We start from the raw sequence: 12435 nt of genomic DNA, 5'->3' as shown, positions 1-12435 counted from the left end.
CAATTCTGTACAATCCCGCAATCCCGGCAATACAATATCAGTACAAGCAATTCAACAACTCATCTAATCCCAATCTGGTTAATATCAATATATCCAGTGATACAATACAAATCAGATATTAATTCCAGTATCACAAAATCAACAATACCATGATTCTGATATCAACTCAGTATATTACAATCGAATAAACTAGGAAAATTCATAACAATTTCATACACAGTCCGTTCTTCAGTCTGACTTCAGATATACGATATCTACTGTGTCAAGAACATCATATCTAACTCCTATTCAATTTAGACAATATCATAAATTCAAAACATGTCTAAACGTAGCAAAACTTACGTCCAGTTGTAGTCTACGTTGATAGGAACTCGGTACTGAAGTCGGATTTAAATTCTGACGGACTGATCGCTCGTAAATCACGATAGAAATTTTCAAAGAAAACTTTGAGCTCCTTCCTCGATTCTTTCTTTTTCCTTACGAATTCGATTGTATGTATATATATATATATATATATACACACCTCGCACACAAGCAACAAGTGGCATAATTTCGCGCTGCATGCCTGGCGCATATGCGCGCACAATTCCGCGCATATGCGCCGAGAGCCTTACCGCACACCAGACTGCTCGCGCATATGCGCGAACACAAGTCGCGCATATGCGCGAGACCTACTGGAGTGCTCGCGCATATGCGCGCACTAACCTCGCGCATATGCGCGAGACTTACAGTCTCGGCATTCATGCTACTGGACACCTCGCGCATATGCGCGCCCTCTCGCCGCGCATATGCGCGGGGTCTTCTGCCCAATGCTCGCATGTTCGCGCACTATATCGCGCATGTGCGCGCATGGCAGCTCCCTCGCACACCTTTCGTGTATTTTTCCGTCTTTTCCGGCTAATCCGTTCCGTCTATATTTACCTTAATTGATCCAATAAATCATTTCAGATTAATTCCAGATTACGGTAATCATACCCAAATCATTTCAGATTACGGTAATCAAATTCTCGGGCATTACATTTCTCCCCCTCTTAAATCAGAGTTCGTCCTCGAAATCTCACTAAATTAATTCAGATCTATCAGAAGAAATGTATAATAGAGTTTAACATCCAAACTCCTTTCATTAACATCATTCTGAGGTATCTTTCTTTCCCGGATCTTGACTCCAAACGGAAAACACCCTTTCAAGAAGTATAATGTCATAATACTACTTGAAATGATTCGTGACAGAATCAATCGTAAAATATTGGCTATACAGCATCCGTATATGCCAATCAATAATTCTATAACAAATCAGTATCATCATTTATCAATCCTAGTCAAGGATATAATCAACTTCCAGCTCCAATTACCAATCGTCATCATCCGACATTGGCCTATGTCAAAGTAAATTTCGAGCTGTTTTCATTTTTCTTTTGAATCATACTCCTGATTCTCTCAAATCAAATCTCAGAGATCCTTCATACAACGGAAATTAACAGTTCTCACTGTACCAAAATCTCAAAGAATGCTATCTCAATACGCATTTGGTAGCTATCGTCGTATGAAAATTCATATATAACACTCAGTTATTTCAACTAGTGTTAAAATCACGCACTACAATTACTGAATATCCTCCAGTATCAGGATAGTTCGCTCCGACTATCCTTCAATTATGCACAATAAAGGAAAGATTTAATTGTATATACTGCCAAAAGTATAAAAACAACCAAACTCCTGGTATGATATATTCAACTTTGGCATTCAATACAATCTGACCTCTTTTCTAGCACAATTTCAATCGTCTGATCATATCTGTACGTCGTCCTGTACAACATAATAGAGGCAGATTCGAACAATCTGTCATTCATAATCACATCACAGTACAATCAAAACAAGAATTCAATAGTGTTAACACATAACTTATAGAAATGTACTCCCATTTCTATTCAAGAATCGACAATCAAGATAACTAATTTCCTTGTTTATATCTTTCTGTCTTCAACTGTTGGCAATTCAGATATTTCAATACATATTCTGCCACAACTGATCGTCTTTGTTTATATCAAAACCATATTTTCAAATTTCATACCTGTTCTGTTACCGAAAAGAATACTGAATCAATCACTGTGCACTTCTGATCATGTCTATCATTCCAGATTCGGAATATTCGACACAAACAAGATATATATATATAACAGTAATACCTACCTGATGTTCTGATCGACGCTCATATTCGGTTGCACTGTATATAATCACAATAATATATCACAATCGGTATCATATCCAGATTCAGAATAATATCAATATCTGATAATGCTGACTAACTGATTACATCGTCAAGTCGTTTAAATCAACTGCTATATCTTCTTCGAATGTAATGTCCCCCAAACAATATAATCTGTCTCAATACTGTTTTGGAACAATAACAATTCGCAAGCAATTTCAAAACAACAATCGGATATAATAATCTACCAGACTCCAGCAAATATAAATATCTGATATCGTTGTTGTTTCAGTCAGTAATCACTGCCCCCAACTATCTTCATATCCAAATCATTCTGTATACAATAATCTGGACTCCCAGAATATTCCATACAAGATATTCGATTCAGTCAATCTTATATCACGAGTATATCAACGCATCCTAGATACACGGTATAAAATCATCAGAATACCTCTGAACACAGGATTCATCAACCCATAACAGAACTGAGATATCTCATAGAGAAATACATATTCAGATATAACCCTAACTCTCAAGCCATAAATCATCAAACTGATATCTCAATTCTTTTAATTCATTCGATATTATTCTATACAGAATTCTAAAATAACACCAGTACCTGGTATAGAATCAAGGCTGTAATCAATCTCCCTGATACAAAGCAAATCTAAAATCTAAATCTGCAAGACTATAGCAAATCTCCTGCTATCGACAAATCAGCTCCTGATATGCTCAATTTCAGTAATCAACTGAATATATATAAGGAATTACTCCATTCCTTTCAAGAATCATCGAGTCAAATAATATGGATATCAAGGAATTCAAAATCGAGAATTCTTACCGTACATTATTTATTCTTTGGCCATTTCAGGTCAGTATCTTACCATCTCCTGGCAAGAATCTATACTCACTCTGTACTTGTTATTATATATCAATAATGTAGTTAAAATCAAACAACATAAGTACAACACTATCTAATTCCATCTCATTCTCCTGTTACTTCAGTATATGGTATTTACAGAATTCACTGATAACAATCTTTTCCTCCAAAAGATTAACACAAAACTCAATACTACAGTATACACAGACCCAACAGGTACAACATATATCAATGTTATTCATACAAAATCATGTATAGAATGTATGAATACTTCACAATACATATCCAACATAATCATAAAAGAACAGTTACCTATTATAATCTCATCAAGTCTGTCCTGGGTCTGTCTCCTGGTCCTTACAACCAGATGGTTCTGCTCCATAAGATCTCCGGAAGCTTTTCTGCGGACACACTCTAGCAAAATGTCCTTGCTGTTTACAAATGCGGCAGTTGCCAAACACTCCTCGGCACTGTTCTGTGGAATGTCTTCCCCCGCAATTTCTGCAATAGATGCCAGTATAACTCGGACTAGAACCGCTAGAGCTAGATGAACCGCTCCCAAACTTCTTGAATTGCTTCTTTTGAACTTTCAACATCTCTTTCTTTCCTCCACTACCGCTGCCAATCTCGATTCTGGAAGGCAGTTGTTGTGGTATCGGTGTTGGAAGAACATATGAAGCTTCCTTTTGTCTCATTAGAACGGTTTCTGCTCTTCTGGCTCGATTCAAAGTATCAGTAAAATTACTCGGTTGTTTCACAGTCACCAAGGTGCGTATTTCCGGATTCAAGCCCTTGATAAACTGATCAGCTACAGCTGTATCATTTCTAGCCACTTGCGGACCAAACTGTAATAAGGTGAAGAAATGGGCCAAATATTCATCGATCTTCAATGGACCCTGTCTCAAATTTGCAAATTCTGCACTTTTGTTCTCTCGATATGATAGAGATACAAACCTTTGATAAAATTCAACTTTGAAAAGTTTCCACGTAATCGTGAAACCACGCTGTGCTATTGCTTCCCGGTTTATCAGCCACCAACTCCTAGCGACTTCCCGTAGTTGATTCCCAACCAGTTTAATTCTGTACTCGTCTGTGAATCCCAGAAATTCAAACAGCATTTCGATCTCCTCCAGCCAAGTCTCACACTCAGCTGGTGTCCAACACCCCTCAAAATCGGTGGTTGAAACGATTGAAACCTTATCATCTGTGTTTCCATCAGAGTTTCAGACACATCCATCTGATCATACGATGTACTACCCCGTTCTGGAATTCGTCTAGGAGGAATATCTGATAATCACAGGTGTCAGCAATAACAGGAGACAATTCCGTCTCAATCCCAATCCTGATCAGCTTACCTCTGATCAAAAATTGGTTATGATCCAGTTTCATATAATACATATTACCAAATCATCTCTGATATCTAGGTAACATGTAGCTTAATACACAGTAAAAACATACTGAAATCTTAGCAGATACAATGTTATTTCAACATTATATGCATTTCTATGCCATATCAATCCAGACAATAAAACATAATATCATGCTAACATACATATAAATCATCAGTATATGAAATCACATGCTAGCACTCACATGCAGGGAAAGAAAACTCAATCTACCCCGCTCACTAACTTCTATCTCAGTGCTAAGGAAAAAGGACCTACGGCTCTGATACCACCTTTTGTGGGGACCCGGACGATAATCAAGTTCTTAATCATCATTGGGACTAATTAATCAATTATAAAACAGGGTCTAAAAATTTTTTTCTTTTTAAATTGCGGAACGTAGTGAAATAAAACATATATACCTCTCAGTATATAAAATACAAATCCTGTATTACAAAACATTTATTCAAACTAGAGTTTAATAACTAATATCAAGTGTTCAAACCCTATCTAAGATCAAAGTCCGAAGTCTCCACTCTAACTCGATCTCTCCTCATCTCCTCGACCCTGAACCTGTCCCACCTGTTGTCAAGTACACATACAGACAAGACAACAGCCGGATAACCCGGTGAGAATAACTCCCAGTATAAATCAATGAAACATGCAATCATATAAACAAATATAAAGCATGAAATCAGGTACAAATCTGAAACATAATCAATAGCACACTGTCAACAATACTCGTAGCTACATAATTCAGACTAGACTCAATCCTAGTCTAGGGATCCCGATTCCAGAAGTTGGCATGCATATATCGACTAACAGTAATAGAAAAGACTCCAGTTCTATCCACGCCGATATGGTATCGATTAACAGTAATAGAAAAGGCTTCAGTTCTATCCACACCGATACAATGTCGATTAACAGTAATAGATGAAGCCCTGATTCTATCCACATTGATATATTATCGGTTACCAGTAATAGAGCAAGCCTTGATTCTATTCACATTGATATGATATCGATTACAAAAGTCCAATTCTATTCACATCGATATAACATCGATTAACAGTAATAGATGGAACGATGAATCTATTCACATCGATATAATATCAATTAACAGTAATAGAAGAAGCTATACATCTATCCACATCGATATAATATCAACCAACAGTAAAAGAAGAAGCTATCCATCTACCCACATCGATAACCAAACATCCAGTGACAGTCTTTGGCACAACCGCCAATACACCATCTTATGACATCGTGCAATGTGCCCGTGGTGATCCCACCACTAACAGGCACTTCTGTCATAAGATTACTCTTCTAATACCTGTAATCTATAACTCAAGAAAACAATTATATCAATCAATCAATGCAAACATCAATGCAATAAAGTAAAGTATGTGATTTAGGGAAACCCAAGTCTACACCGACTCAAGTCCATCTCCCAATACCACATTGACTTATACCTTTGTCTTCATGATCTGACGAAGACGAAGTCTCAAATTCACGTCTGTCCATATCAATCTGAAATCACAATATTGAATAGGCTGTGTCAATCTACAGCTCAATTCAAAGCCTGTTCTGATCAATATCGAAACAAGACACAATCCAATCCATATCGACAATATCACGATATAATCACAATCAACACTGAGTCTGATCAATATCAATTCACTGATATTTCGACGGTATAATAATACAATCTCAGTAACCCTGTCAATCCCAACATCACAGATATAATACAGAAACTCATAATCAATATCAATACTAAATTCTATATCAATTCTGTACAATCCCGCAATCCCGGCAATACAATATCAGTACAAGCAATTCAACAACTCATCTAATCCCAATCTGGTTAATATCAATATATCCAGTGATACAATACAAATCAGATATTAATTCCAGTATCACAAAATCAACAATACCATGATTCTGATATCAACTCAGTATATTACAATCAAATAAACTAGGAAAATTCATAACAATTTCATACACAGTCCGTTCTTCAGTCTGACTTCAGATATACGATATCTACTGTGTCAAGAACATCATATCTAACTCCTATTCAATTTAGACAATATCATAAATTCAAAACATGTCTAAACGTAGCAAAACTTACGTCCAGTTGTAGTCTACGGTGATAGGAACTCGGTACTGAAGTCGGATTTAAATTCTGACGGACTGATCGCTCGTAAATCACGATAGAAATTTTCAAAGAAAACTTTGAGCTCCTTCCTCGATTCTTTCTTTTTCCTTATGAATTCGATTGTATGTATATATATATATATACACACCTCGCACACAAGCAATAAGTGGCATAATTTCGCGCTGCATGCCTGGCGCATATGCGCGCACAATTCCGCGCATATGCGCCGAGAGCCTTACCGCACACCAGACTGCTAGCGCATATGCGCGAACACAAGTCGCGCATATGCGCGAGACCTACTGGAGTGCTCGCGCATATGCGCGCACTAACCTCGCGCATATGCGCGAGACTTACAGTCTCAGCATTCATGCTACTGGACACCTCGCGCATATGCGCGCCCTCTCGCCGCGCATATGCGCGGGGTCTTCTGCCCAATGCGCGCATGTTCGCGCACTATATCGCGCATGTGCGCGCATGGCAGCTCCCTCGCACAACTTTCGTGTATTTTTCCGTCTTTTCCGGCTAATCCGTTCCGTCTATATTTACCGTAATTGATCCAATAAATCATTTCAGATTAATTCCAGATTACGGTAATCATACCCAAATCATTTCAGATTACGGTAATCAAATTCTCGGGCATTACAGAGCCCGAGCCGAAAAAATAGTTAAACGAGCCGAGCCCGAGCCAGCTACTGTTCAGCTCGGCTCGGCTCATTTACATCCCTACGACCAGCTGCCGGCAATCTCATGTTACAGCAATGGGAACGATGCAATGCTCTGGTCCTATCATGGATATCGAAGGAGATTTTTGGAGGAATAGTGTATAAAATGAGTGGTGCATGGAATATTATCAGAAACTTGACAAGGTTCAGGTACAAAGGGAAATAGGTTCCACCCCAAAAGCTAGCTCAAGGGGGGAGGATTGTCCAATCCCATATATACCACTCAAAGGTTATTTATCTAACCGATGTGGGACAATTAACACACCCCTCTCACGCCCAGGAATGAACATCTGGAGCGTGGAGTTTACAAATGACCCCATTATGGACAGAACGGGTGGCCTAATTATAGGCAGTCCAACATATAACGGTGGAACCCGGGCTCTGATACCATGTTGAAGCTATGCGTTGGAGCGAAAGTATGAATATTCCTTTATTGAAGCAGGAGAATTAATTGGATTGGACTACGGTACAAACACTATTTATAGGCTTACTATAAGTGGAAGAAACGCTAAATCTATAAACACGATTACTAATATGCCTTCACTATACTCAACATGTTAAGATTGGAACTTGGACCTAACTCAACCCCAAAAGCTAGCTCAAGGGGGGAGGATTGTCCAAGTCAATATATACAACTCTCAGGTTATCTATCCAATCGATGTGGGACAATTAACACACCCCTCTCACGCCCAGGAATGAACATCTGGAGCGTGGAGTTTACAAATGACCCAATTATGGGCAGAATGGGTGGCCTAATTATAGACAGTCCAACAACACATAACGGTGGAACCCGGGCTCTGATACCATGTTAAGATTGGAACTTGGATCTAACTCAACCCCAAAAGCTAGCTCAAGGGTGGAGGATTGTCCAAGCCAATATATACAACTCCCAGGTTATCTATCCAACCGATGTGGGACAATTAACATTTGATTTCTCTACTTCTGCAAGCATGGCAAATGCAAGCAATTTCAATGATCCGATGACCATCCATGCTTCGGACACTCCAGGTTTGAATCTAATTACTGAACAATTAACTGAAGTTGCAAACTATGGGATTTAGAGCAGAGCAATGCTAATTGCGCTGCGTGCGAAGAACAAAATTGCGTTCATCGACGGTACGTGTAGGCGACCAGCTGCCGGCAATCTCATGTTACAGCAATGGGAACGATGCAATGCTCTGGTCCTATCATGGCTTATGAACTCCGTATCAACGGAGATTTTTGGAGGAATAGTGTATTCCACAGACGCTTCGATTGTTTGGACAGATCTGAAGGATAAATTTGATAAGGTAAACGGTTCCAAAATTTTTCTCTTCATCGCGATATAGGTCGCTTAGTTCAGGGCAATAACACAATCTCGAGTTATTACTGCAAATTGAAGCAACTATGGGATGAGTATTCCTCGTTAATAACACTACCTTCATGTGAGTGTGCTACGACCAGACAGTACGTGGAGCATGATCAACAACAACGTCTACTTCAGTTCTTGATGGGGTTGAATGAGAGCTACGTAAACATCAGGAGCCAGATCCTTATAATGAATCCTCTGCCAAATGTTGGTCAGGCATTCTCCATGCTCTCACAGAATTGCATCGATCGCTTTCTCCAATTGAAGTTCCAACCTCAGTGTTTTACTCTATGCAAAATAAGGATAAGAGTACAGATTACAAGAAAGAGATGAAATGTGATCATTGTGTTTGGACTAGACATACAATAGACTACAGCTTCCGAATTCATGGTTATCCACTGGGGCATAAGATGTATAAACCATCCCAAGGAAAAGCTTACAATAAGAAATTTGGCAAGGAGTTTCAGAAGAACAAAAAGGTTCAACGAGAAGCCAATTTGGTGGATGATGGATCTGCTGAAACTCAACAAGCAAGCACACCGAGTGGGTCTCAAATTTTCACTGCTGCACAGTATGCGGAGATTCTGAAATTGCTTGGAAATTCCACTATTCAATCAACCACAGGCTCCAATGGTGAATATGGCAGATAAAAGTTCAAATTGTGCTCCATATGCATGGATTGTAGATATTAGTGCAAATGAACACATGGTTGGAGACCCTTCCCTGCTGCAAAATTCGAAGCTCATAGCAGAATCCACTAAATCTGTGAGGATGCCAAATGGTAGTAAAACATATATAAGCAAGATAGGAACAATGCCTCTAACAAGTGCTGTTACACTCGAAAACATGTTATATATTTCCCATTTTCGATTCAATCTCTTATCCATGTCCAAACTCACCAAGAATCATCACTGCTTTGTCACCTTTTATCCACTTTTCTGTTTGTTTCAGGACCTCAAGACTGGGAGGATATGGGGATTGGTAGAGAAAAGGGTGGTCTCTATCACTTCGCTCCAAATTCTTCAACATTGCAACCACAATTTTTCCTTTTGAAACAAGATGTAATACTTTGACAGTAGAAAAACCTTTTGTTTCTAATTCCTCTATCAGCCTTTATGATTGACATACACGTTTGGGTCATATGTCTTTTTCGAGAATGAAATTACTTCCATTTGTGTCTAGAATTGATACATTACCTCATTGTTCTGTTTGCCCCATGTCAAAGAAACCTAGATTGAGTTTACCTTCTGAAAGTTATACTAAGACTTCTAGGGTGTTTGAGTTAGTGCATATGGATATATGGGATGGGGTCCATTCAACACTCCTACATACAATGGAGAAAGATACTTTATGACCATTGTAGATGAGTTTTCTCGAGGTACATGGGTGTTCCTTATGCATTCCAAGCTAGATACACTTGGTATGATTCGGATTTTTCTTGTCATGATTGACACTCAGTTTTCTACCAAAGTTCAAACAATTCGAACAGACAATGCAACAGATTTCTTCAACTCTGGTTGCAATAATCTTTTTCAATCCCTTGGCATAATCCATCAAAGTTCTTGTCCATATACTCCACAACAAAACGGGCTAGTTGAAAGAAAACATAGACACATTCTCAATGTAGCTAGATCATTGAGATTTCAGTCATATGTCCCGTTAAAATACTGGGGGGATTGTGTGTTAACAGCTGTGTACCTGATTAATAGAACTCCTACGCCTGTTTTTATAAATAAGACTCCTTTTGAGGTGCTTTCCATAAAACTCCTGGTTTTGACCATCTTCGAACATTTGGTTGTTTTTGTTATGCTTCTATTCTACCAGCTGGACACAAATTTTCTCCTAGAGCTGCTCGTCGTGTATTCTTGGGATATTCTACTGTCCAAAAAGGGTATAAGGTTTTCGACTTGCATTCGAGACGGGTATTTGTTTCTAGGGACGTAACCTTCCATGAGAACATATTTCCCTTTGTGCCCGAACCTTGTCAAGTTTCTGATAATATTCCATGGACCACTCCTTTTATAAAAGACTCTTCTCTATTCATTGACTTGGAAGCTGTTGGGTCAAATCCCAACACTCATTCTGAGGCTTCAGTCGATCCACCACTGCGCAGGTCTTGTAGAACCATTGTTCCTCCCATTTGGTTGAAAGGATTTCTCTTGTTCTAATTCATCCAAAACCAATTCAGCCATTTGTTCTTACCCTATATCTAAGTACCTTACATATTCGAATTTTTCTTCATCATACCAAGACTATCTTGCTGCCATGTCTTCAGTTAGAGAGCCAAGTTCTTACCATGAGGCTATCACATATTCTAGGTGGCAAAATGCTATGAACTTAGAATTGGCAGCATTGGAGAGTAATCATACTTGGGACGTGGTTGAATTACCACCAAATGTCAAATCTATTGGATGCCGATGGGTTTACAAGATTAAGCTTAAGTCTGATGGGACATTGGATCGAGTTAAGGCAAAACTTGTGGCTAAGGGTTATACACAGCATCCAGGGATCGATTTTCATGATACATTTTCGCCAACGGCAAAGATTGTGACTATTAGATGTCTATTGAAAGTTGCAGCGGTCAATCACTGGCCCCTGTTGCAAATGGATGTTACTAATGATTTTTTGCAGGGGCGATTTAGACGAGGATATATATATGAGTCTTCCAGAAGGCTATAAGATACAAGGGGAACGTAAAGTCTGCAAGTTAAGGAAGTCCTTGTACGGTTTACGTCAAGCCTCACGGCAGTGGAACAATAAATTTGCTGATGTTATGTTTGAGGCAGGCTTTCGTCAATCACAACATGATTACTCATTATTTTTCAAGCATGAACCAGATTCTGTTACTCTCCTTGTTGTTTACGTGGATGATATTGTTGTCACAGGGAGTAGTGCGAAATGCATTCAGGCTCTTCAAAGTTTTTTACACTCTAAGTTGCAGATTAAAGACCTTGGGAGTCTAAGATACTTTTTAGGGATTGAAGTTGCGAGATCTAAAGAAGGAATTTACTTGAATCAGCGCAAATATGCGCTGGAACTCATTGCAGAGACTGGAGTAGCAGGAGCTCGGCCATTTGACACGCCAATGGAACAGAATAAGAAATTCACAACCCATGAACTAGATGTTATCATGCATAAGTCTGATCATGGTGGCTCTGAAGATGATTTGTTAAAAGATGCGAGTGTTTATAAACGATTGGTGAGTCGTTTGTTGTATTTAACAATTACACGACCCGACATATGTTATGCAATACAACACTTGACTCATTTTATGCATTCCCCAAAGCAATCGCACATGGATGCAGCTATTCGTGTGGTTCGATACCTCAAGGGATCACCTGGTTTGGGTATCATGCTGTCTGTGAACAAGTTTTCTTCTCTTTCTGCCTATTGTGACTCGGATTGGGCCTCATGCCCAATGACTCGTGTTCTCTCACAGGATATTATGTTAAGTTGGGAGACTCCCTATTGTCTTGAGAGACCAAGAAACAAAACACTGTTTCCAGGTCCTCTGCAGAGGTCGAGTATCATGCGATGACTTCTACGACCTGTGAAGTAGTATGGATTTCTGGTCTCTTGGCAGACATGGGTCTTAAGTTGACAGCTCCCACAACTCTGTTTTGTGACAACACTGCTGCTATACAAATTGCAGCTAATCCCATGTATCATGAACGCACGAAACACATTGAAATCGATTATCATTTGGTGCGTGAACGGGTTAAAGATGGAACTATAACTACTG

This window comes from Primulina eburnea, chromosome 8 (assembly GCF_022965805.1).
Source record: "Primulina eburnea isolate SZY01 chromosome 8, ASM2296580v1, whole genome shotgun sequence".
NCBI lineage: Eukaryota > Viridiplantae > Streptophyta > Magnoliopsida > Lamiales > Gesneriaceae > Primulina > Primulina eburnea.
Note: the sequence above shows the minus strand (reverse complement) of the source record.